This window comes from Triturus cristatus, chromosome 1_1, assembly GCF_964204655.1.
Source record: "Triturus cristatus chromosome 1_1, aTriCri1.1, whole genome shotgun sequence".
Taxonomy (NCBI): Eukaryota; Metazoa; Chordata; class Amphibia; order Caudata; family Salamandridae; genus Triturus; species Triturus cristatus.
The window spans coordinates 1,079,047,190-1,079,072,836 of NC_140579.1; positions in this window are offsets into that span (position 1 = coordinate 1,079,047,190).

A 25,647-nucleotide genomic window follows, 5' to 3' on the forward strand; every position below is an offset into this window, starting at 1 on the left:
CGCCTTCCAACATTGACTTTACAACCAATCACCATAAGGGTTGCTTGGACTGATATAAGGTGTACACTAGAACTAGTGACATCATACATCAGGCCAACTTCTCACATTGGTGAGCAGCGGTTGGGATCTGAGCTTGCTGTTGTAATACCATTGTAATCTTGAGATACTAAATTGAAAGATCACACAGACATTGTTTAGGTACATATAACATAGATTATAATACTTAAGTCCTACTGGACTTAGTGGTTGTAGGTTGAAGGGAGTAACACACCCTGACTACAACTACTAGAGAGGTTTAGTAGATACAACTAGTGTAGGTAGGTGCACACACCACACCCTCACTAGAATCATGTCCCTGAATGGAGATCACACTGATACTCCCTCAGGAGAGGAGAATCCTGGACAGATTCCCTCTAGATATGATGCATTCACTTTCCAGGAGATGAGACAACTGTGTACCTCCAGGAGATTAAAACAGGGTTCCAACCCTACCCTTAGACAGCTAGTGGAGCTTCTGGAGGCCTATGGTGCTGAAAGAGCTGCCAAGTATGGTGCTATAGCTGTAGATAAGGGTCTACCCACCACAGATGAGTCAGATGGGACTTCAGATGAAGAGGTAGACAGCCAGGGCCAAGTAGGAAGACTTAGCCAGGCTAACCTAAGCTTACATGGGAGTTTGCATGGGGTCCCCCCATACAGACCCCGAGTGGGCTTAACCAGAGAAGCAGGAGAGACAGATCCCCTTCAAGGGAATCCATCCACTCCCATGTCTCTAGCATCTCTAATGCTTCCTCTCACAGGGGAATGACTTCCCCTGAGAGAAAGGAGCATGAAGCCAGAATAATTGAAGCTAATCTGAGGATTCAGAGGGAAGAACTTGCCCTTGCCAAGGAGAAGCTTGCTCTGGCTAGAGAGCAAAAATTGTGTGGGTCAGAACCCACTGGTGGCAGCAACATTCCTAGAGATAGGGATAGGTCTTATGACCATAGAAACCTAAGCAAGATAGTCCCCCCATATCAGAATGGGGATGACATCCACAAGTGGATGACTGCTTTGGAGAGGGGACGCAAAGTACAGCAGGTACCCCAGAGTCAGTGGGCAGCTATCTTGTGGCTCTCCTTTTCTGACAAAGGTAGAGACAAGCTCCTCACAGTCAGTGATGAGGATGCTAACAATTACAAAGTCCTGAAGAGTGCTCTGATAGATGGGTTTGGCTTAATCACTGAGCAATATAGGTTGTTGTTCAGAGACACCCAGAAGACACAGACACAGGACTGGTCTGATTTTGTGGATTGTGCCACTAAGGCTTTGGAAGGTTGGTTAACTGGCAGCAAGGTGCAGGACTATACAGGATTGTACAACTTGATTATGAGGGAGCAGATCCTTAGTAATTGTCAGAACCAGCTTCTCCATCAACACATGGTAGACTCAGATTTGACCTCTACCCAACAATTGGGAAAGAGGGCAGATAAATGGGTCAGGACCAGGATTAGGCCTAAAAATCAGGGTGGTGACCAAAAGAAAGATACCACCAAGCCTCAAGAGAAGGGTGGGGATAAAACAAAAGAGAAATCTTCCTCAGGGCCCCAAAACTCCACACAGGGTGGTGGGTCCCAAGCTCCCTCCTTTACCACAGTTAAAAAGCCTTACTGCCATGAGTGTAAAACTCCTGGGCATTGGAAAACTGACAGCAGTTGCCCAAAGGCTAAAAACAAAACTGTTCCTCCAACTACTCCTGTCACATCACCTATTACTGTCAGCAGTAATCCCCCAGGTGGTGGGAGTGCCCCCAAAAATTTTGTTGGGTTTTCTTGGGGAACACAGGGGGACCCTGGCTTAACCAATTCCCCTACAGCAGCTATTCTGGTCTGTGATGGTGGCATGGGGTTTGTCAACTTCACTGCCTGTCCCAACACTTTGGGTAGGTACAGACAGGAGCCCTACATCAATGGTAGAAAAGCTGAGGCCTACAGAGACACTGGAGCTAGCATCACTATGGTGGCCCATAGGCTAGTTCCCTCTGAGCAGCTTTTGCCTGGTTTCTCATACCAGGTAACTAACATTGATGGCAAACAGAACAGTCATCCCATGGCAGAGGTATGTCTCAGCTGGGGAGGTGTCACTGGCCCTAAAAGGGTGGCAGTGTCTCCAACCTTGCCTGTGGACTGCTTACTGGGGAATGACTTAGAACTCTCAGCTTGGGCTGGAGTTGAACAAGACACACATTCCAAAATGGTAGGCATTTCACAAAAGGGTAGTGGGGTTGTGCAAGTCACAACCCCTGTCCAAGTAGATTTCCTCCCTGAAAAGGTTGGAAGGGCAGTGGTAGCCACATCCCAGGCAAAGACAGACTTCCCTGTAGAGATTGGCAGAGCTGTGACAGTCACAGCTCAAACCCAAACTGAGTGCCTCCCTGAAAAGGTTGGCAAGACTGTAATGGTCTCAGCCCATACTCAGACTGACATAGGTGTAGTGAAGCCTGAAACTATGGATCACTCCACACAAACAGAGAGTAGTGGGGAGGAAGAAAAGTCTCCCTCTCCCCAGACATTAGGAAAAGGTCAGCCTCCTCAGGGATCTGACCTCAACCCTTGTGAAGGAACTGCCCCAGAGGTAGCCAGGCCTGGCCTGGCAGAGCCTCTGATGTCAGTGGCCCCTTCCAAGGTGGGACCCAGTCTGGTGCAGGTAGCCTGCCTCTCTCTACCCTGCCTCAGTCAGCCCAGGGCTGCAGAGGTCAGGGAGGCCAGTGGACCCCAAGAGGGCCCCTGTCCACAAGAACCCCCCCATCAAAAGAAAGAGGATTGCCTGGCTAGTAGCCCTAGCCAGGTAAAAACATTCCTGAGGGATCTCCTTTACAGGTAGTTAGGGATCTCCCCCAGCGGGATTCTGTTGGGCACAGGCAAACATGGGACCTTAGGGCCCCAAACCTGACCTGTCCCTCCAGTAAGCCCACAAAAGGGACCCAGCCTCCAGCTTTAGGTAGCCAGAGGCTGACCCTGAGAGCACAGTGCAACTCAGTGAAAGAAAGAAAGGCATCCATGGTGTAGGATGATTGGAGGAAGCTGAGGCCTCACTTTGAGGACACTCACTTCAGTACTCCATCTCAACACCAGCCTTTTACTTTGCAAAGACACACCAAAGGTAGAGATTCCCTATGGTGGAGACCCTATGATACCCTTAGGGTGAGGGATTGCTTAGTGGACCATGAGACAGGGGGTAACCATGCCAGTGCTGGTTCTTCCTTATATGGCCAATTAGGCAATAGAGGCTTACCTATGTCAAGGCCAGCCTTATCTCCTTTCGTTTGGGGGGGGGGGGTTGTGTAGGAAGGTGGATATCTGACTATGGTTACCCCCAACTTTTTGCCTAGTGTCTAGCTGGTTTTTCGACTTAGTTGGCCTGAGATCCTGCCATTCAGGGTCTCAGGCTGTCTGCTCTCTCTTTAAAATGGACTCCATGTACTTTAGGTGCATAACCCATTTGGATAGGATCACCTTATTGGCCCCTGTACAGTGTACCTTAGGTACCGAGGGCATAGGTGTACCCTAGGCCTACCAGGGGCTGCAGCATGTATTGTGCCACCCCTGGCCTGGCCTTCCATTATGACACAACTGGCTGATCCCTCAGCTGGGGCAAGGCTGTGTAATCACTCCTTGCTTAGGTGTAGTATTCCTATACCTAACTTACATATAGACACATGTGTACCTATCAGCCACTCCTATGGCAGGCCTTAACAATCCTGGAGGCAGAGTGCTTGGTAACATGTGAGATGGTGCTCTAGCATGAGTTGAGCCTGTCTGCAGCTTTCGGAACCATGTCCTTATAGCTGTTCTATGATATAGCCTACCATATACTCTTAAAGTGCATTATAATCTTAAACGGTTATGGTAACTATGGTTTGGCTTTATCAAAACATGTCGTGTAAGGTGTCTAACACTTTGGAATAATACGCCCATCCCATTTCTGGGGATGAGGATATTATCCCTCCCTTCTAGAGGGAGAAGACATGTTGTAACCTACTTACCCGGTTAAAGTTAACCAAAGCCCCAGCATCACAAAATGGATGCTGCTGCCACAGACACGAGTCTGACCTCCTGCTGCTGGGAGTGATCCCGGCAAGGGAGGCTTGGACAATAGGTTTCCTGCCTTGGGAGGTGCGAGCACCACCCCAGACAGGCCTTAGTGTATTGGGGCAGGGAGGGATGAAAAGAATGAGACATGCCTGGGGCACACAAGGTGTCCCGTGCATAGTCCAGTTCAAACCGGTGCTGGGGCACTCCAGCCCCAGTCCTGGCGCGAAACTGGACAAAGGGAAGGGGGTGTAACCACCCCCCTCCCAGGTCCCACCCATAAGGCGTGACCTAGCAGGTAACCCAGCCCCCCAGATTAGTATAAGAGTGGTAGCTGGGCCCCAGGGGATTAGATTATCCTGAACCTGCAACTTGAACAGAAACTCTGGACCTTCGACATTCGACGAAAGAAGAAGACTGAAGAATCTCCCTTGTGGCCAAGGAGTGGCTACCCTGTGCAAACAGGCACCATCAAGAGACTACCCTTTGCTTTGCTGAAGTTCTACGAGGGACCGACTGCAGAGCCCGACCAGAGCCTTGACTTCCAGACTTCTCCGACCCTGATCCACATCCACAGCCGAGCTGAGATCCGTGGAGGCGACGAGAGACGTGGGACCGGCTACCTGGGGAAAGTGGCTAGTATCTTCCAGCGCAGCTCCTGAGGCACCCTCGAAGTTGTGCACCGGGGATTGAGAAGCCCCAACCCCAAGCACCATCTGCACCGAAGATCAGCCCCCCACACTCCACGAGTCTTGCGTGGGGCCCTTCTGCATTTTCCTGCTTGCCGCGTCTGTCCGGTTGCTTGCCCGTTGGCTAGTGGCCTTTGTGACGACGCATCCTGAAATCTTCATTGCTGGTTTGGCTCCTCCAGACTGGCTCCCGCTTCCTTGCAAAAGAGAAGCACCCCAGACCTTCCTGGTCTGCACCAGAAGCAAGTCCTCCGTTCTTCATGGGTTCCGCTTGCCAAGGCTTGGTGAGTCCTAGTTCAACTTTGACCCCGCCGACAGCAAGAGCCTTCGTGGGACAGCTCGCCTCCTGGTCCTGGTCGTCCTCGACGTCTCCTGGTCCCCGTGGCTGCAGCGACAAGCTTTACCTTCACCTGCAATCTTCACGACATCGCCTGGTTCCTTCCTGGTTCCACGTGGTCACTGGCTAGTGACCTTGACTCTGTTCCTTCTGCTTGCAGGTCTCCTCTCTTCTTGATCCCAGCCTTGGGATCCACCGGACACTCTTCACTGACTGCCTGTCAGCAACTTTCCTTCAGGCATCCATAGAAGTCCACGACGAAACCCGACGCAAGTTCACACCTATGCACCTGCAGCCTGTGGGCTAGGTAACTTGGGTACTTCAGTGCTCACAAGGGTAGTGACTATCCTAGGGTCTAGTTTCCGAGTCTCGACTCTCTAGCTGCTTCAGAAGTGTCCTTAAACTGTTAATTTCTAACAACTACTATTTCTATCGACTTTTACACATTACGCGTGAGTGTTTCCACTCTGCACCTGAATCCCGTGGGCCTCCCACTTCCTAACTGTTGCTAGTGTAGTGTAGCCCCAGCGATTCCCTAGGCCTAGGCCTATCCTATTTCCGTGACAGTGGTCCTTATACCACTTCTTTAGTATATGGTTTGCGTGGCCCCTAGGGCCTAACTGTATTACTTACCTGTGTGACTTAATGTATGCTTAAATAAGACTGTGTTGTACTTACCTCTAATCTCATAAAGAGTGCTGAGGGTTTGACATAAATAAATGCACTTTATTTTATATATATATATCTGTTGTGGTGTCCTTTCATTTGGTATTCAAGGGATTACATATGGTATCACAGCTGGCTTCACATGCCATTCAGAGTTTAGCCTAAGACTGCTCTTGTCCATGCTACCACTAGGATAGCTGGTCTATAAGGTTGACTTTACAACCAATCACCATAAGGGTTGCTTGGACTGATATAAGGTGTACACTAGAACTAGTGACATCATACATCAGGCCAACTTCTCACAGTCGGGGAGTGGAGTGGCATGTCGGGAGTGGAGCGGCATGTCAGGAGTGGAGTGGCATTTCGGGGAGTGGAGTGAAGTGGAGCGGCATGTCGGGGAGTGGAGTGGCATGTCGGGGAGTGGAGTGAAGTGGAGCGGCATGTCGGAGAGTGGAGCGGCATGTCGGGGAGTGGAGCAGCATGTCGGGGAGTTGAGCGGCATGTCGGGGAGTGGAGCGGCATATCGGGGAGTGGAATGAAGCGGTATGTTGGGGAGTGGAGTGAAGCGGCATGTCGGGGAGTGGAGTGAAGCGGCATGTCGGGGAGTGGAGTGAAGTGGATTGGCATGTCAGGGAGTGGAGTGAAGTGGAGCAGCATGTCGGAGAGTGCAGAGGAGTAAAGCGGCATGTCGGGGAGTGGAATGGAGTCAAGAGGCATGTCGGGGAATGGAGTGAAGTGGACCAGCATGTCGGGGAGTGTAGTGCAGCAGCATGTCGGGGAGTAGAGTGGCATGTTGGGGAGTAGATTGGAGTGGAGCGGCATGTCATGGAGTGGAGTGGAGTGGAGCATCATGTCAGGGAGTGGAGAATCATGTCGGGGAGTGGAGCGGCATGTCGGGGAGTGGAGCGGCATGTCGGGAGTGGAACGGCATGTCGGGGAGTGGAGCAGCATGTCGGGAGTGGAGCGGCATGTCGGGGAGTGGAGTGGCATGTCGGGGAGTGGAATGAAGCGGTATGTTGGGGAGTGGAGTGATGCGGCATGTCGGGGAGTGGAGTAAGCGGCATGTCAGAGAGTTGAGTGAAGTGGATCGGCATGTCGGGGAGTGGAGTGAAGTGAAGAGGCATGTCGGGGAATGGAGTGAAGTGGACCGGCATGTCCGGGAGTGTAGTGCAGCGGCATATCGGGGAGTGGAGAGGAGCGGCATGTCGGGAAGTGGAGTGGAGCGGCATGTCGGGGAGTGGAGTGGAGCGGCATGTCGGGGAGTGGAGTGGAGTGGAGTGACGGGGAGTGGAGTGGAGCGGCATGTCGGGGAGTGGAGTGAAGCGGCATGTCAGGGAGTTAAGTGAAGCGGCATGTCGGGGAGTGATGTGAAACGGCATGTCGGGGAGTGGAGTGAAGCGACATGTCGGGGAGTGGAGTAAAGTAGAGCAGCATGTCGAGGAGTGAAGTGGAACGGCATGTTGGGGAATGGAGAGGAGTAAAGAGGTATGTCAGGGAGTGGAATGGAGTGAAGAGGCATGTCGGTGAGTGGAGTTAAGTGGCATGTGGAGTGGAGTGAAGCGGCATGGCATGTCGGGGAGTGGAGTTGAGCGGCATGGCATGTCGGGGAGAGGAGAGGAGTGGAGCAGCATGTCGGGGAGTAGAGCGACATTTCGGGAGTGGAGCGGCATTTCTGGGAGTTGAGCGGCATGTCGGGGAGTGGAGTGGCATGTAGGGGAGTGGAGTGAAGCGGAGGGGCATGCCGGGGAGTGGAGTAAAGCGGCATGTCGGGGAGTGGAGTGAAGTGGCATGTCGGGGAGTGGAGTGAAGCGGCATGTTGGGGAGTGGAGTGAAGTGGCATGTTGGGGAGTGGAGTGAAGTGGAGCGGCATGTTGGGGAGTGTTTAGGAGTATGCGGCATGTCAGGGAGTGGAGTGGAGCCACATGTCGGGGAGTGGAGTGAAGTGGAGCCGCATGTCCTGGAGTGGAGTGAAGTGGCATGGCATGTCGGGGAGTGGAGTTGTATGGCATGGCGTGTCGGGGAGAGGAGTGGAGCGACATGTCGGGGAGTGGAGTGGAGCGACATGTCGGGGAGTGGAGCGGCATGTCGGGGATTGGAGTGGAGTGGCATGTAGGGAAGTGGAGCTGCATGTCGGGGAGTGGAGTGGCATGTCGTGGAGTGGAGCGGCATGTCGGGAGTGGAGCGACATGTCGGGGAGGGGATTTGAGCGGCATGTCGGGGAGGGGATTGGAGCAGCATGTCGGGGAGGGGAGTGGAGCGGAATGTCGGGGAGTGGAGAGGAGTGGAGCGGAAAGTCGGGGAGTGGAGAGGAGTGGAGTGGCATGTCGTGGAGTGAAGCGGCATGTCGGGGAATGGAGCGCCATGTCGCGGAGTGGAGTGGCATGCCGGGGAGTGGAGCGGCATGTCGGGGAGTGGAGCAGCATGTCGGGGAGTTGAGCAGCATGTCAGGGAGTGGAGCGGCATGTCGTGGAGTGGAATGAAGCGGTATGTTGGGGAGTGGAGAGAAGCGGCATGTCGGGGAGTGGAGTGAAGCGGCATGTCGGGGAGTGGAGTGAAGTTGATCGGCATGTCGGGGAGTGGAGTGAAGTGGAGCAGCATGTCGGGGAGTGGAGAGGAGTAAAGCGGCATGTCAGGGAGTGGAATGGAGTGAAGAGGCATGTTGGGGAATGGAGTGAAGTGGACCGGCATGTCGGGGAGTGTAGTGCAGAGGCATGTCGGGGAGTGAAGAGGAGCGGCATGTCGGGGAGTGGAGTGGAGCTGCATGTCGGGGAGTGGAGTGGAGCGGCATGTCGGGGAGTGGAGTGGAGTGGAGTGTCGGGGTGTGGAGTGGAGCAGCATGTCGGGGAGTGGAGTGAAGTGGAGCAGCATGTCGGGGAGTGGAGTGAAGTGGAGCAGCATGTCGGGGAGTGGAGAGGAGTAAAGCGGCATGTTGGGGAGTGGAATGGAGTGAAGAGGCATGTCGGGGAATGGAGTGGAGTGAAGAGGCATGTCGGGGAGTGTAGTGCAGCGGCATGTCGGGGAGTGGAGAGAAGCGGCATGTCAGGGAATGGAGAGGGGCGGAATGACGGGGAGTGGAGTGGAGTAGACCGGCATGTCGGGGAGTGGAGTGAAGTGGAGTGGCATGTCGGGGAGTGAAGTGGAACGGCATGTCGGGGAGCAGAGTGAAGCGGCGGGGCATGTCGGGGAGTGGAGTGAAGCGGCATGTCGGGGAGTGGACTGATGCGGCATGTTGGGGAGTGGAGTGGAGTGGCATGTGGGGGAGTGGAGTGAAGTGGCATGTCGGGGAGTGGAGTGAAGCGGCATGTCGGGGAGTGGAGTGAAGCGGCATGTCAGGGAGTGAAGTGAAGCGGCATGTCGGTGTTTGGAGTGAAACGGCATGTCGGTGAGTGGAGTGAAGCGACATGCCGGGGAGTGGAGTGAAGTGGAGCGGCATGTCGGGGAGTGAAGTAGAACGGCATGTCGGGGAATGGAGAGGAGTAAAGCGGCATGTCGGGTAGTGGAATGGAGTGAAGAGGCATGTCGAGGAGTGGAGTGGAGTGGCATGTTGTAAGTGGAGTGGATCGGCATGTCAGGGAGTGGAGTGAAGTGGAGCTGCATGTCGGGGGTGGAGTGAAGTGGCATGGCATGTCGGGGAGTGGAGTGGAGCGGCATGGTATGTCGTGGAGAGGAGTGGAGCAACATGTCCGGGAGTGGAGTGGATCGACACATCAGGTTGTGGAGTGGAGCGGCATGTCGGGGAGTGGAGCGGCATGTCAGGGAGTGGAGCGGCATGTCAGGGAGTGGAGCGGCATGCCAGGGAGTGGAGCAGCATGTCGGGGAGTTGAGCAGCATGTCGGTGAGTGGAGCGGCATGTCGGGGAGTGGAGTGAAGCGGCATGTCGGGGAGTGGAGTGAAGTTGATCGGCATGTCGGGGAGTTGAGTGAAGTGGAGCAGCATGTCAGGGAGTGGAGAGGAGTAAAGCGGCATGTCGGGGTGTGGAATGGAGTGAAGAGGCATGTCGGGGAATGGAGTGAAGTGGACCGGCATGTCGGGGAGTGTAGTACAGCGGCATGTCGGGGAGTGGAGAGGAGCGGCATGTCGGGGAGTGGAGTGGAGCTGCATGTCGGGGAGTGGAGTGGAGAGGCATGGGCGGGGAGTGGAGTGGAGTGGAGTGTCGGGGTGTGGAGTGGAGCGGCATGTCGGGGAGTGGAGTGAAGCGGCATGTCAAGGAGTTAAGTGAAGCGGCATGTCGGGGAGTGGAGTGAAACGGCATGTCAAGGAGTTAAGTTAAGCGGCATGTCGGGGAGCGGAGTGAAACGGCATGTCGGGGAGTGGAGTGAAGCGACATGTCGGGGAGTGGAGTGAAGTGGAGCGGCATGTCGGGGAGTGGAGTGAAGTAGAGCAGCATGTCGGGGAGTGAAGTGGAATGGCATGTCGGGGAATGGAGAGGTGTAAAGCGGCATGTCGGGGAGTGGAATGGAGTGAAGAGGCATGTCGGGGAGTGGAGTGGAGTGGCATGTTAGAAGTGGAGTGGAGCGGCATGTCGGGAAGTTGAGTGAAGTGGAGCCGCATGTCGGGGAGTGGAGTGAAGTGGCATGGCTTGTCCAGGAGTGGAGTTGAGCGGCATGGCATGTCGGGGAGAGGAGAGGAGTGGAGCGGCATTTCGGGGTGTAGAGCGGCATTTCGGGAGTTGAGCGGAATTTCGGGGAGCTGAGCGGCATGTCGGGGAGTGGAGCGGCATATAGGGCAGTAGAGTGAAGCGGAGGGGCATGTCGAGGAGTGGAGTGAAGCGGAGGGGAGTGTCGGGGAGTGGAGTGAAGCGGCATGTCGGGGAGTGGAGTGAAGTGGCATGTCGGGGAGTGGAGTGAAGCGGCATGTCGGGGAGTGGAGTGAAGCGGCATGTCGGGGAGTGGAGTGAAGTGGAGCGGCATGTCAGGGAGTGGATAGGAGTAAGTGGCATGTCGGGGAGTGGAGTGGAGCCGCATGTCGGTGAGTGGAGTGAAGTGGCATGGCATGTCGGGGAGTGGAGTTGATTGGCATGGCGTGTCGGGGAGAGGAGTGGAGCGACATGTCGGGGAGTGGAGTGGAGCGACATGTCAGGGAGTGGAGCAGCATGTCGGGGAGTGGAGTGGAGTGGCATGTCATGGAGTGGAGCGGCATGTCGGTAGTGGAGCAGCATGTCGGGGAGGGGATTGGAGCGGCATGTCGGGGATGGGATTGGAGCAGCATGTCGGGGAGGGGAGTGGAGCTGAATGTCGGGGAGTGGAGAGGAGTGGAGCGGAATGTCAGGGAGTGGAGAGGAGTGGAGTAGCATGTCGTGGAGTGAAGCGGCATGTCGGGGAATGGAGTGCCATGTCAAGGAGTGGAGCGGCATGCTGGGGAGTGGAGCGGCATGCCGGGGAGTGGAGCGGCATACTGGTGAGAGGAGCTGCATGCCGGGGAGTGGAGCGGCATGCCGGGGAGTAGAGTGGCATGTCGGGGAGTGGAGTGGCATGTCAGGGAGTGGAGTGAAGTGGAGCGGCATGTCGGGAAGTGGAGTGAAGTGGAGCGGCATCTCGGGGAGTGGAGTGAAGTGGAGAGGCATGTCGGGGAGTGGAGCAGCAAGTCGGGAAGTGGAGCGGCATGGCGGGGAGAGGATTGGAGTGGCATGTCGGGGAGGGGATTGGAGCGGCATGTCAGGGAGTGGAGTGGAGCGGCATGTCGGGGAGTGGAGCAGCATGTCGGGGAGTGGAGCAGCATGTCAGGGAGTGGAGCGGCATGTCGGGGAGTGGAGTGAAGCGGTATCTCGGGGAGTGGAGTGAAGCAGCATGTCGGGGAGTGGAGTGAAGCGGTATGTCGGGGAGTGGAGTGAAGCGACATGTCGGGGAGTGAAGTGGCATGTCGGGGAGTGGAGTGAAGTGGAGCGGCATGTCAGGGAGTGGAGTGAAGTGGAGCAGCATGTCGGAGAGTGCAGAGGAGTAAAGCGGCATGTCGGGGAGTGGAATGGAGTCAAGAGGCATGTCGGGGAATGGAGTGAAGTGGACCAGCATGTCGGGGAGTGTAGTGCAGCAGCATGTCGGGGAGTAGAGTGGCATGTTGGGGAGTAGATTGGAGTGGAGCGGCATGTCATGGAGTGGAGTGGAGTGGAGCATCATGTCAGGGAGTGGAGAATCATGTCGGGGAGTGGAGCGGCATGTCGGGGAGTGGAGCGGCATGTCGGGAGTGGAACGGCATGTCGGGGAGTGGAGCAGCATGTCGGGAGTGGAGCGGCATGTCGGGGAGTGGAGTGGCATGTCGGGGAGTGGAATGAAGCGGTATGTTGGGGAGTGGAGTGATGCGGCATGTCGGGGAGTGGAGTAAGCGGCATGTCAGAGAGTTGAGTGAAGTGGATCGGCATGTCGGGGAGTGGAGTGAAGTGAAGAGGCATGTCGGGGAATGGAGTGAAGTGGACCGGCATGTCCGGGAGTGTAGTGCAGCGGCATATCGGGGAGTGGAGAGGAGCGGCATGTCGGGAAGTGGAGTGGAGCGGCATGTCGGGGAGTGGAGTGGAGCGGCATGTCGGGGAGTGGAGTGGAGTGGAGTGACGGGGAGTGGAGTGGAGCGGCATGTCGGGGAGTGGAGTGAAGCGGCATGTCAGGGAGTTAAGTGAAGCGGCATGTCGGGGAGTGGAGTGAAACGGCATGTCAGGGAGTGGAGTGAAGCGACATGTCGGGGAGTGGAGTAAAGTAGAGCAGCATGTCGAGGAGTGAAGTGGAATGGCATGTTGGGGAATGGAGAGGAGTAAAGAGGTATGTCAGGGAGTGGAATGGAGTGAAGAGGCATGTCGGTGAGTGGAGTTAAGTGGCATGTGGAGTGGAGTGAAGCGGCATGGCATGTCGGGGAGTGGAGTTGAGCGGCATGGCATGTCGGGGAGAGGAGAGGAGTGGAGCAGCATGTCGGGGAGTAGAGCGACATTTCGGGAGTGGAGCGGCATTTCTGGGAGTTGAGCGGCATGTCGGGGAGTGGAGTGGCATGTAGGGGAGTGGAGTGAAGCGGAGGGGCATGCCGGGGAGTGGAGTAAAGCGGCATGTCGGGGAGTGGAGTGAAGTGGCATGTCGGGGATTGGAGTGAAGCGGCATGTCGGGGAGTGGAGTGAAGCGGCATGTTGGGGAGTGGAGTGAAGTGGAGCGGCATGTTGGGGAGTGTTTAGGAGTATGCGGCATGTCAGGGAGTGGAGTGGAGCCACATGTCGGGGAGTGGAGTGAAGTGGAGCCGCATGTCCTGGAGTGGAGTGAAGTGGCATGGCATGTCGGGGAGTGGAGTTGTATGGCATGGCGTGTCGGGGAGAGGAGTGGAGCGACATGTCGGGGAGTGGAGTGGAGCGACATGTCGGGGAGTGGAGCGGCATGTCGGGGATTGGAGTGGAGTGGCATGTAGGGAAGTGGAGCTGCATGTCGGGGAGTGGAGTGGCATGTCGTGGAGTGGAGCGGCATGTCGGGAGTGGAGCGACATGTCGGGGAGGGGATTTGAGCGGCATGTCGGGGAGGGGATTGGAGCAGCATGTCGGGGAGGGGAGTGGAGCGGAATGTCGGGGAGTGGAGAGGAGTGGAGCGGAAAGTCGGGGAGTGGAGAGGAGTGGAGTGGCATGTCGTGGAGTGAAGCGGCATGTCGGGGAATGGAGCGCCATGTCGCGGAGTGGAGTGGCATGCCGGGGAGTGGAGCGGCATGTCGGGGAGTGGAGCAGCATGTCGGGGAGTTGAGCAGCATGTCAGGGAGTGGAGCGGCATGTCGTGGAGTGGAATGAAGCGGTATGTTGGGGAGTGGAGAGAAGCGGCATGTCGAGGAGTGGAGTGAAGCGGCATGTCGGGGAGTGGAGTGAAGTTGATCGGCATGTCGGGGAGTGGAGTGAAGTGGAGCAGCATGTCGGGGAGTGGAGAGGAGTAAAGCGGCATGTCAGGAAGTGGAATGGAGTGAAGAGGCATGTTGGGGAATGGAGTGAAGTGGACCGGCATGTCGGGGAGTGTAGTGCAGAGGCATGTCGGGGAGTGAAGAGGAGCGGCATGTCGGGGAGTGGAGTGGAGCTGCATGTCGGGGAGTGGAGTGGAGCGGCATGTCGGGGAGTGGAGTGGAGTGGAGTGTCGGGGTGTGGAGTGGAGCAGCATGTCGGGGAGTGGAGTGAAGTGGAGCAGCATGTCGGGGAGTGGAGTGAAGTGGAGCAGCATGTCGGGGAGTGGAGAGGAGTAAAGCGGCATGTTGGGGAGTGGAATGGAGTGAAGAGGCATGTCGGGGAATGGAGTGGAGTGAAGAGGCATGTCGGGGAGTGTAGTGCAGCGGCATGTCGGGGAGTGGAGAGAAGCGGCATGTCAGGGAATGGAGCGGGGCGGAATGACGGGGAGTGGAGTGGAGTAGACCGGCATGTTGGGGAGTGGAGTGAAGTGGAGTGGCATGTCGGGGAGTGAAGTGGAACGGCATGTCGGGGAGCAGAGTGAAGCGGCGGGGCATGTCGGGGAGTGGAGTGAAGCGGCATGTCGGGGAGTGGACTGATGCGGCATGTTGGGGAGTGGAGTGGAGTGGCATGTGGGGGAGTGGAGTGAAGTGGCATGTCGGGGAGTGGAGTGAAGCGGCATGTCGGGGAGTGGAGTGAAGCGGCATGTCAGGGAGTGAAGTGAAGCGGCATGTCGGTGTTTGGAGTGAAACGGCATGTCGGTGAGTGGAGTGAAGCGACATGCCGGGGAGTGGAGTGAAGTGGAGCGGCATGTCGGGGAGTGAAGTAGAACGGCATGTCGGGGAATGGAGAGGAGTAAAGCGGCATGTCGGGTAGTGGAATGGAGTGAAGAGGCATGTTGAGGAGTGGAGTGGAGTGGCATGTTGTAAGTGGAGTGGATCGGCATGTCAGGGAGTGGAGTGAAGTGGAGCTGCATGTCGGGGGTGGAGTGAAGTGGCATGGCATGTCGGGGAGTGGAGTGGAGCGGCATGGTATGTCGTGGAGAGGAGTGGAGCAACATGTCCGGGAGTGGAGTGGATCGACACATCAGGTTGTGGAGTGGAGCGGCATGTCGGGGAGTGGAGCGGCATGGCAGGGAGTGGAGCGGCATGTCAGGGAGTGGAGCGGCATGCCAGGGAGTGGAGCAGCATGTCGGGGAGTTGAGCAGCATGTCGGGGAGTGGAGCGGCATGTCGGGGAGTGGAGTGAAGCGGCATGTCGGGGAGTGGAGTGAAGTTGATCGGCATGTCGGGGAGTTGAGTGAAGTGGAGCAGCATGTCAGGGAGTGGAGAGGAGTAAAGCGGCATGTCGGGGAGTGGAATGGAGTGAAGAGGCATGTCGGGGAATGGAGTGAAGTGGACCGGCATGTCGGGGAGTGTAGTACAGCGGCATGTCGGGGAGTGGAGAGGAGCGGCATGTCGGGGAGTGGAGTGGAGCTGCATGTCGGGGAGTGGAGTGGAGAGGCATGGGCGGGGAGTGGAGTGGAGTGGAGTGTCGGGGTGTGGAGTGGAGGGGCATGTCGGGGAGTGGAGTGAAGCGGCATGTCAAGGAGTTAAGTGAAGCGGCATGTCGGGGAGTGGAGTGAAACGGCATGTCAAGGAGTTAAGTTAAGCGGCATGTCGGGGAGCGGAGTGAAACGGCATGTCGGGGAGTGGAGTGAAGCGACATGTCGGGGAGTGGAGTGAAGTGGAGCGGCATGTCGGGGAGTGGAGTGAAGTAGAGCAGCATGTCGGGGAGTGAAGTGGAATGGCATGTCGGGGAATGGAGAGGTGTAAAGCGGCATGTCGGGGAGTGGAATGGAGTGAAGAGGCATGTCGGGGAGTGGAGTGGAGTGGCATGTTAGAAGTGGAGTGGAGCGGCATGTCGGGAAGTTGAGTGAAGTGGAGCCGCATGTCGGGGAGTGGAGTGAAGTGGCATGGCTTGTCCAGGAGTGGAGTTGAGCGGCATGGCATGTCGGGGAGAGGAGAGGAGTGGAGCGGCATTTCGGGGTGTAGAGCGGCATTTCGGGAGTTGAGCGGAATTTCGGGGAGCTGAGCGGCATGTCGGGGAGTGGAGCGGCATATAGGGCAGTAGAGTGAAGCGGAGGGGCATGTCGAGGAGTGGAGTGAAGCGGAGGGGAGTGTCGGGGAGTGGAGTGAAGCGGCATGTCGGGGAGTGGAGTGAAGTGGCATGTCGGGGAGTGGAGTGAAGCGGCATGTCGGGGAGTGGAGTGAAGCGGCATGTCGGGGAGTGGAGTGAAGTGGAGCGGCATGTCAGGGAGTGGATAGGAGTAAGTGGCATGTCGGGGAGTGGAGTGGAGCCGCATGTCGGTGAGTGGAGTGAAGTGGCATGGCATGTCGGGGAGTGGAGTTGATTGGCATGGCGTGTCGGGGAGAGGAGTGGAGCGACATGTCGGGGAGTGGAGTGGAGCGACATGTCAGGGAGTGGAGCAGCATGTCGGGGAGTGGAGTGGAGTGGCATGTCGTGGAGTGGAGCGGCATGTCGGTAGTGGAGCAGCATGTCGGGGAGGGGATTGGAGCGGCATGTCGGGGATGGGATTGGAGCAGCATGTCGGGGAGGGGAGTGGAGCTGAATGTCGGGGAGTGGAGAGGAGTGGAGCGGAATGTCAGGGAGTGGAGAGGAGTGGAGTAGCATGTCGTGGAGTGAAGCGGCATGTCGGGGAATGGAGTGCCATGTCAAGGAGTGGAGCGGCATGCTGGGGAGTGGAGCGGCATGCCGGGGAGTGGAGCGGCATACTGGTGAGAGGAGCTGCATGCCGGGGAGTGGAGCGGCATGCCGGGGAGTAGAGTGGCATGTCGGGGAGTGGAGCGGCATGTCAGGGAGTGGAGTGAAGTGGAGCGGCATGTCGGGAAGTGGAGTGAAGTGGAGCGGCATCTCGGGGAGTGGAGTGAAGTGGAGAGGCATGTCGGGGAGTGGAGCAGCAAGTCGGGAAGTGGAGCGGCATGGCGGGGAGAGGATTGGAGTGGCATGTCGGGGAGGGGATTGGAGCGGCATGTCAGGGAGTGGAGTGGAGCGGCATGTCGGGGAGTGGAGCAGCATGTCGGGGAGTGGAGCAGCATGTCAGGGAGTGGAGCGGCATGTCGGGGAGTGGAGTGAAGCAGTATCTCGGGGAGTGGAGTGAAGCAGCATGTCGGGGAGTGGAGTGAAGCGGTATGTCGGGGAGTGGAGTGAAGCGACATGTCGGGGAGTGAAGTGGCATGTCGGGGAGTGGAGTGAAGTGGAGCGGCATGTCAGGGAGTGGAGTGAAGTGGAGCGGCATGTCCGGGAATGGAGAGGAGTAAAGCGGCATGTCGGGGAGTGGAATGGAGTGAAGAGGCATGTCAGGGAATGGAGTGGAGTGAAGAGGCATGTCGGGGAGTGTAGTGCAGCGGCATGTCGGGGAGTGGAAAAGACCGGCATGTCGGGGAGTGGAGTGGAGCGGCATGTCGTGGAGTGGAGTGTCGGGGAGTGGAGTAGACCGGCATGTCAGGGAGTGGAGTGGAGCGGCATGTCAGGGAGTGGAGAGGAGTAAAGCGGCATGTCGGGGAGTGGAATGGAGTGAAGAGGCATGTCGGGGAGTGGAGTGAAGTGGACCGGCATGTCGGGGAGTGGAGTGAAGTGGAGCGGCATGTCGGGGAGTTAAGTGGAGTGGCATGTCGGGGAGTGGAGTGGAGTGGCATGTCGTGGAGTGGAGCGGCATGTCGGTAGTGGAGCAGCATGTCGGGGAGGGGATTGGAGCGGCATGTCGGGGATGGGATTGGAGCAGCATGTCGGGGAGGGGAGTGGAGCTGAATGTCGGGGAGTGGAGAGGAGTGGAGCGGAATGTCAGGGAGTGGAGAGGAGTGGAGTAGCATGTCGTGGAGTGAAGCGGCATGTCGGGGAATGGAGTGCCATGTCAAGGAGTGGAGCGGCATGCTGGGGAGTGGAGCGGCATGCCGGGGAGTGGAGCGGCATACTGGTGAGAGGAGCTGCATGCCGGGGAGTGGAGCGGCATGCCGGGGAGTAGAGTGGCATGTCGGGGAGTGGAGCGGCATGTCAGGAAGTGGAGTGAAGTGGAGCGGCATGTCGGGAAGTGGAGTGAAGTGGAGCGGCATCTCGGGGAGTGGAGTGAAGTGGAGAGGCATGTCGGGGAGTGGAGCAGCAAGTCGGGAAGTGGAGCGGCATGGCGGGGAGAGGATTGGAGTGGCATGTCGGGGAGGGGATTGGAGCGGCATGTCAGGGAGTGGAGTGGAGCGGCATGTCGGGGAGTGGAGCAGCATGTCGGGGAGTGGAGCAGCATGTCAGGGAGTGGAGCGGCATGTCGGGGAGTGGAGTGAAGCGGTATCTCGGGGAGTGGAGTGAAGCAGCATGTCGGGGAGTGGAGTGAAGCGGTATGTCGGGGAGTGGAGTGAAGCGACATGTCGGGGAGTGAAGTGGCATGTCGGGGAGTGGAGTGAAGTGGAGCGGCATGTCAGGGAGTGGAGTGAAGTGGAGCGGCATGTCCGGGAATGGAGAGGAGTAAAGCGGCATGTCGGGGAGTGGAATGGAGTGAAGAGGCATGTCAGGGAATGGAGTGGAGTGAAGAGGCATGTCGGGGAGTGTAGTGCAGCGGCATGTCGGGGAGTGGAAAAGAGCGGCATGTCGGGGAGTGGATTGGAGCGGCATGTCATGGAGTGGAGTGTCGGGGAGTGGAGTAGACCGGCATGTCAGGGAGTGGAGTGGAGCGGCATGTCAGGGAGTGGAGAGGAGTAAAGCGGCATGTCGGGGAGTGGAATGGAGTGAAGAGGCATGTCGGGGAGTGGAGTGAAGTGGACCGGCATGTCGGGGAGTGGAGTGAAGTGGAGCGGCATGTCGGGGAGTTAAGTGGAGTGGCATGTCGGGGAACAGAGTGAAGCGGCGGGGCATGTCGGGGAGTGGAGTGAAGCGGCATGTTGGGGAGTGCAGTGGAGTGGAGTGTCGGGGAGTGGAGTGGAGCAGCATGTCGGGGAGTGGAGTGAAGCGGCATGTCAGGGAGTTAAGTGAAGCGGCATGTCGGGGAGTGGAGTGAAATGGCATGTCGGGGAGTGGAGTGAAGCGACATGTCGGGGAGTGGAGTGAAGTGGAGCGGCATGTCGGGGAGTGGAGTGAAGTAGAGCAGCATGTCGGGGAGTGAAGTGAAACGGCATGTCGGGGAATGGAGAGGAGTAAAGCGGCATGTCGGGGAGTGGAATGGAGTGAAGAGGCATGTCGGGGAGTGGAGTGGAGTGGCATGTTAGAAGTGGAGTGGAGCAGCATGTCGGGGAGGGGAGTGAAGTGGAGCCGCATGTCAGGGAGTGGATTGAAGTTGCATGGCATGTCGGGGAGTGGAGTTGAGCAGCATGGCATGTCGGGGAGAGGAGAGGAGTGGAGCGGAATGTCGGGGAGTAGAGCGGCATTTCGGGAGTGGAGTGGCATTTCGGGGAGTTGAGCGGCATGTCGAGGAGTGGAGCAGCATGTAGGGGAGTGGAGTGAAGCGGAGGGGCATGTCGGGGAGTGGAGTGAAGTGACATGTCGGGGAGTGGAGTGAAGCAGCATGTCAGGGAGTGGAGTGAAGCGGCAAGTCGGGGAGTGGAGTGAAGTGGCATGGCATGTCGGGGAGTGGAGTTGAGTGGCATGGCGTGTCGGGGAGAGGAGTGGAGCGGCATGTCGGGGAGTGGAGCGACATGTCGGGGAGTGGAGTGGAGTGGCATGTGGTGGAGTGGAGCCGCATGTCGGGGAGTGGAGTGGCATGTCGTGGAGTGGAGCGGCATGTCGGGAGTGGAGCGGCATGTCGGGGAGGGGATTGGAGCGGCATGTCGGGGAGGGGATTGGAGCAGCATGTTGGGGAGGGGAGTGGAGCGGAATGTCGATGAGTGGAGAGGAGTGGAGCTGAATGTCGGGCAGTGGAGAGGAGTGGAGCGGCATGTCGTGGAGTGAAGCGGCATGTCGTGGAGTGAAGCGGCATGTCGGAGAAAGGAGCGCCATGTCGGGAAGTGGAGCGGCATGCCGGGGAGTGGAGCGGCATGCCGGGGAGTGGAGCGGCATGCCGGGGAGAGGAGAGGCATGCTGTGGAGTGGAGAGGCATGCCGGGGAGTGTAGCGGCATGCCGGGGAGCGGAGCGGCATGCCGGGGAGTGGAGTGGCATGTTGCGGAGTGGAGCGGCATGTCAGGGAGCGGAGTGAAGTGGAGCGGCATGTAGGGAAGTGTAGTAAAGTGGAGCGGCATCTCGGGGAGTGGAGTGAAGTGGAGTGGCATGTCGGGGAGGGGAGCAGCAAGTCGGGAAGTAGAGTGGCATGTCGGGGAGGGGATTGGAGCGGCATGTCGGGGAGGGGATTGGAGCGGCATGTCAGGGAGTTGAGTGTAGCGGCATGTCGGGGAGTGGAGGAGCATGTCGGGGAGTGGAGCGGCATGTCGGGGAGTGGAGTGGCATGTCGGGGAGTGGAGTGAAGCGGTATCTCGGGGAGTGGAGAGAAGCAGCATGTCGGGGAGTGGAGTGAAGCGGTATGTCGGGGAGGGGAGTGAAGCGGCATGTCGGGGAGTGGAGTGAAGTGGAGCGGCATGTCGGGGAGTGGAGTGAAGTGGAGGGGCATGTCGGGGAATGGAGAGGAGTAAAGCGGCATGTCAGGGAGTGGAATGGAGTGAGGAGGCATGTCGGGGAATGGAGTGGAGTGAAGAGGCATGTCGGGGAGTGTAGTACAGCGGCATGTCGGGGAGTGGAGAGGAGCGGCATGTCGGGGAGTGGAGTGGAGCGGCATGTCAGGGAGTGAAGAGGAGTAAAGCGGCATGTCAGGGAGTGGAATGGAGTGAAGAGGCATGTCGGGGAGTGGAGTAAAGTGGACCGGCATGTCGGGGAGTGGAGTGAAGTGGAGCGGCATGTCGGGGAGTGAAGTGGAACGGCATGTCAGGGAGCAGAGTGAAACGGCGGGGCATGTCGGGGAGTGGAGTGAAGTGGAGCGGCATGTCGGGGAGTTGAGCAGTAAGTCGAGAAGTGGAGCGGCATGTCGAGGAATGGAGTGGAGTGTCGGGGTGTGGAGTGGAGCAGCATGTCGGGGAGTGGAGTGAAGTGGAGCGGCATGTCGTGGAGTGGAGTGAAGTGGAGCAGCATGTCGGGGAGTGGAGAGGAGTAAAGCGGCATGTCGGGGAGTGGAATGGAGTGAAGAGGCATGTCGGGGAATGGAGTGGAGTGAAGAGGCATGTCGGGGAGTGTAGTGCAGCGGCATGTCGGGGAGTGGAGAGAAGCGACATGTCAGGGAGTGGAGCGGGTCAGAATGTCGGGGAGTGGAGTGGTGCGACATGTCGTGGAGTGGAGTGTTGGGGAGTGGAGTAGACCGGCATGTCAGGGAGCGGAGTGGAGCGGCATGTCAGGGAGTGGAGAGGAGTAGAGCGGCATGTCGGGGAGTGGAATGGAGTGAAGAGGCATGTCGGGGAGTGGAGTGAAGTGGAGTGGCATGTCGGGGAGTGAAGTGGAACGGTATGTCGGGGAGCAGAGTGAAGCGGCGGGACATGTCGGGGAGTGGAGTGAAGCGGCATGTCGGGGAGTGGACTGATGCCACATGTCGGGGAGTGGAGTGGAGTGGCATGTCGGGGAGTGGAGTGAAGCAGCATGTCGGGGAGTGGAGTGAAGCGGCATGTCGGGGAGTGGAGTGAAGCGGCATGTCAGGGAGTGAAGTGAAGCGGCTTGTCGGTGTTTGGAGTGAAATGGCATGTCGGTGAGTGGAGTGAAGCGACATGCCGGGGAGTGGAGTGAAGTGAAGCGGCATGTCGGGGAGTGAAGTGGAACGTCATGTCGGGGAATGGAGAGGAGTAAAGTGGCATGTCGGGTAGTGGAATGGAGTGAAGAGGCATGTCGAGGAGTGGAGTGGAGTGGCATGTTGGAAGTGGAGTGGATCGGCATGTCAGGGAGTGGAGTGAAGTGGAGCCGCATGTCGGGGGTGGAGTGAAGTGGCAAGGCATGTCGGGGAGTGGAGTTGAGCGGCATGGTATGTCAGGGAGAGGAGTGGAGGAACATGTCCGGGAGTAGAGAGGAGTAAAGCGGCATGTCGGGGAGTGGAATGGAGTGAAGAGGCATGTCGGGGAATGGAGTGAAGTGGACCGGCATGTCGGGGAGTGTAGTGCAGCGGCATGTCGGGGAGTGGAGAGGAGCGGCATGTCGGGGAGTGGAGTGGAGCGGCATGTCGTGAAGTGGAGTGTCGGGGAGTGGAGTAGACCGGCATGTCAGGGAGTGGAGTGGAGCGGCATGTCAGGGAGTGGAGAGGAGTAAAGCAGCATGTCGGGGAGTGGAATGGAGTGAAGAGGCATGTCGGGGAGTGGAGTGGAGCGGCATGGGCGGGGAGTGGAGTGGAGTGGAGTGTCGGGGTGTGGAGTGGAGCGGCATGTCGGGGAGTGGAGTGAAGCGGCATGTCAAGGAGTTAAGTGAAGCGGCATGTCGGGGAGTGGAGTGAAACGGCATGTGTAGGAGTTAAGTGAAGCGGCATGTCAGGGAGTGGAGTGAAACGGCATGTCGGGGAGTGGAGTGAAGCGGCATGTCGGGGAGTGGAGTGAAGTGGAGCGGCATGTCGGGGAGTGGAGTGAAGTAGAGCAGCATGTCGGGGAGTGAAGTGGAATGGCATGTCGGGGAATGGAGAGGTGTAAAGTGGCATGTCGGGGAGTGGAATGGAGTGAAGAGGCATGTCGGGGAGTGGAGTGGAGTGGCATGTTAGAAGTGGAGTGGAGCGGCATGTCGGGAAGTGGAGTGAAGTGGAGCTGCATGTCGGGGAGTGGAGTGAAGTGGCATGGCATGTCCAGGAGTGGAGTTGAGCGGCATGGCATGTCGGGGAGAGGAGAGGAGTGGATCGGCATTTCGGGTTGTAGAGCGGCATTTCGGGAGTTGAGCGGAATTTCGGTTAGTTGAGCAGAATGTCGGGGAGTGGAGCGGCATGTAGGGGAGTAGAGTGAAGCGGAGGGGCATGTCGTGGAGTGGAGTGAAGCGGAGGGGAGTGTCGGGGAGTGAAGTGAAGCGGCATGTCGGGGAGTGGAGTGAAGTGGCATGTCGGGGAGTGGAGTGAAGCGGCATGTCGGGGATTGGAGTGAAGCGGCATGTCGGGGAGTGGAGTGAAGTGGAGCGGCATGTCGGGGAGTGGATAGGAGTAAGTGGCATGTCGGGGAGTGGAGTGAAGTGGCATGGCATGTCGGGGAGTGGAGTTGAGTGGCATGGCGTGTCGGGGAGAGGAGTGGAGCGACATGTCAGGGAGTGGAGTGGAGCGACATGTCAGGGAGTGGAGCGGCATGTCGGGGAGTGGAGTGGAGTGGCATGTCGGGGAGTGGAGCGGCATGTCGGGGAGTGGAGTGGCATGTTGTGGAGTGGAGCGGGATGTCGGGAGTGGAGCGGCATGTCGGGGAGGGGATTGGAGCGGCATGTCGGGGATGGGATTGGAGCAGCATGTCGGGGAGGGGAGTGGAGCTGAATGTCGGGGAGTGGAGAGGAGTGGAGCGGAATGTCGGGGAGTGGAGAGGAGTGGAGTAGCATGTTGTGGAGTGAAGCGGCATGTCGGGGAATGGAGTGCCATGTCAAGGAGTGGAGCGGCATGCCGGGGAGTGGAGCGGCATGCCGGGGAGTGGAGCGGCATGCTGGGGAGAGGAGCTGCATGCGGGGGAGTGGAACAGCATGCCGGGGAGTGGAGTGGCATGTCGGGGAGTGGAGCGGCATGTCAGGGAGTGGAGTGAAGTGGAGCGGCATGTCGGGAAGTGGAGTGAAGTGGAGCGGCATCTCGGGGAGTGGAGTGAAGTGGAGAGGCATGTCAGGGAGTGGAGCAGCAAGTCGGGAAGTGGAGCGGCATGGTGGGGAGAGGATTGGAGTGGCATGTCGGGGAGGGGATTGGAGCGGCATGTCAGGGAGTGGAGTGGAGCGGCATGTCGGGGAGTGGAGCAGCATGTCGGGGAGTGGAGCGGCATGTCGGGGAGTAGAGTGAAGCGGTATCTCGGGGAGTGGAGTGAAGCAGCATGTCGGGGAGTGGAGTGAAGCGGTATGTCGGGGAGTGGAGTGAAGCGGCATGTCGGGGAGTGAAGTGGCATGTTGGGGAGTGGAGTGAAGTGGAGCGGCATGTCTGGGAGTGGAGTGGCATGTCGGGGAGTGGAGTGAATCGGCATGTCAGGGAGTGGAGTGGAGTGGCGTGGAGTGGAGCGGGATGTCAGGGAGTGGTGCGGCATGTCGGGGAGTCAAGCGGCATTTCGGGGAGTGGAGCAGCATGTCAGGGAGTGGAGCAGCATGTGGGAGAGTGGAGCGGCATGTCAGGGAGTGTAGTGGCATGTCAAGGAGAGGAGCGGCATGTCGAGGAGTGGAGCGGTATGCCGGGGAGTGGAGTGAAGGGGAGTGGCATGTCGGGGAGTGGAGTGAAGTGGAGCGCCATGTCGGGGAGTGGAGCAGCATGTCGGGGAGTGGAGTGAATCGGCATGTCGGGGAGTGGAGTGGAGCGGCGTGGAGTGGAGCGGGATGTCGGGGAGTGTAGTGCAGTGGCATGTCGGGGAGTGGAGAGGAGCGGCATGTCGGGGAGTGGAGTGGAGCGGCATGTCGTGGAATGGAGTGTCGGGGAGTGGAGTAGACCGGCATGTCAGGGAGTGGAGTGGAGCGGCATGTCAGTGAGTGGAGAGGAGTAAAGCGGCATGTCGGGGAGTGGAATGGAGTGAAGAGGCATGTTGGGGAGTGGAGTGGAGTGGAGTGTTGGGGAGTGGAGTGGAGCAGCATGTCGGGGAGTGGAGTGAAGCGGCATGTCAGGGAGTTAAGTGAAGCGGCATGTCGGGGAGTGGAGTGAAATGGCATGTCGGGGAGTGGAGTGAAGCGACATGTCGGGGAGTGGAGTGAAGTGGAGCGGCATGTCGGGGAGTGGAGTGAAGTAGAGCAGCATGTCGGGGAGTGAAGTGAAACGGCATGTCGGGGAATGGAGAGGAGTAAAGCGGCATGTCGGGGAGTGGAATGGAGTGAAGAGGCATGTCGGGGAGTGGAGTGGAGTGGCATGTTAGAAGTGGAGTGGAGCGGCATGTCGGGGAGAGGAGTGAAGTGGAGCCGCATGTCGGGGAGTGGATTGAAGTGGCATGGCATGTCGGGGAGTGGAGTTGAGCAGCATGGCATGTCAGGGAGAGGAGAGGAGTGGAGCGGCATGTCGGGGAGTAGAGCGGCATTTCGGGAGTGAAGCGGCATTTCGGGGAGTTGAGCGGCATGTCGAGGAGTGGAGCAGCATGTAGGGGAGTGGAGTGAAGCGGAAGGGCATGTCGGGGAGTGGAGTGAAGTGGCATGTCGGGGAGTGGAGTGAAGCGGCATGTCGGGGAGTGGAGTGAAGTGGAGCCGCATGTCGGGGAGTGGAGTGAAGTGGCATGGCATGTCAGGGAGTGGAGTTGAGTGGCATGGCGTGTCGGGGAGAGGAGTGGAGCGACATGTCGGGGAGTGGAGCGACATGTCGGGGAGTGGAGCAGCATGTCGGGGAGTGGAGTGGAGTGGAGTGGCATGTGGTGGAGTGGAGTGGCATGTCGGGGAGTGGAGTGGAGTGGAGTGGCAAGTCGGGGAGTGGAGCGGCATGTTGGGGAGTGGAGTGGCATGTCGTGGAGTGGAGCGGCATGTCGGGAGTGGAGCGGCATGTCGGGGAGGGGATTGGAGCGGCATGTCGGGGAGGGGATTGGAGCAGCATGTCGGGGAGGGGAGTGGAGTGGAATGTCGATGAGTGGAGAGGAGTGGAGCGGAATGTCGGGGAGTGGAGAGGAGTGGAGTGGCATGTCGTGGAGTGAAGCGGCATGTCGGAGAAAGGAGCGCCATGTCGGGGAGTGGAGCGGCATGCCGGGGAGTGGAGCGGCATGCCGGGGAGTGGAACGGCATGCCGGGGAGAGGAGAGGCATGCTGTGGAGTGGATAGGCATGCCGGGGAGTGGAGCGGCATGCCGGGGAGTGGAGCGGCATGCCGGGGAGTAGAGTGGCATGTTGGGGAGTGGAGCAGCATGTCGGGGAGTGAAGTGGAGCGGAATGTTGGGGAGTGGAGTGAAGTGGA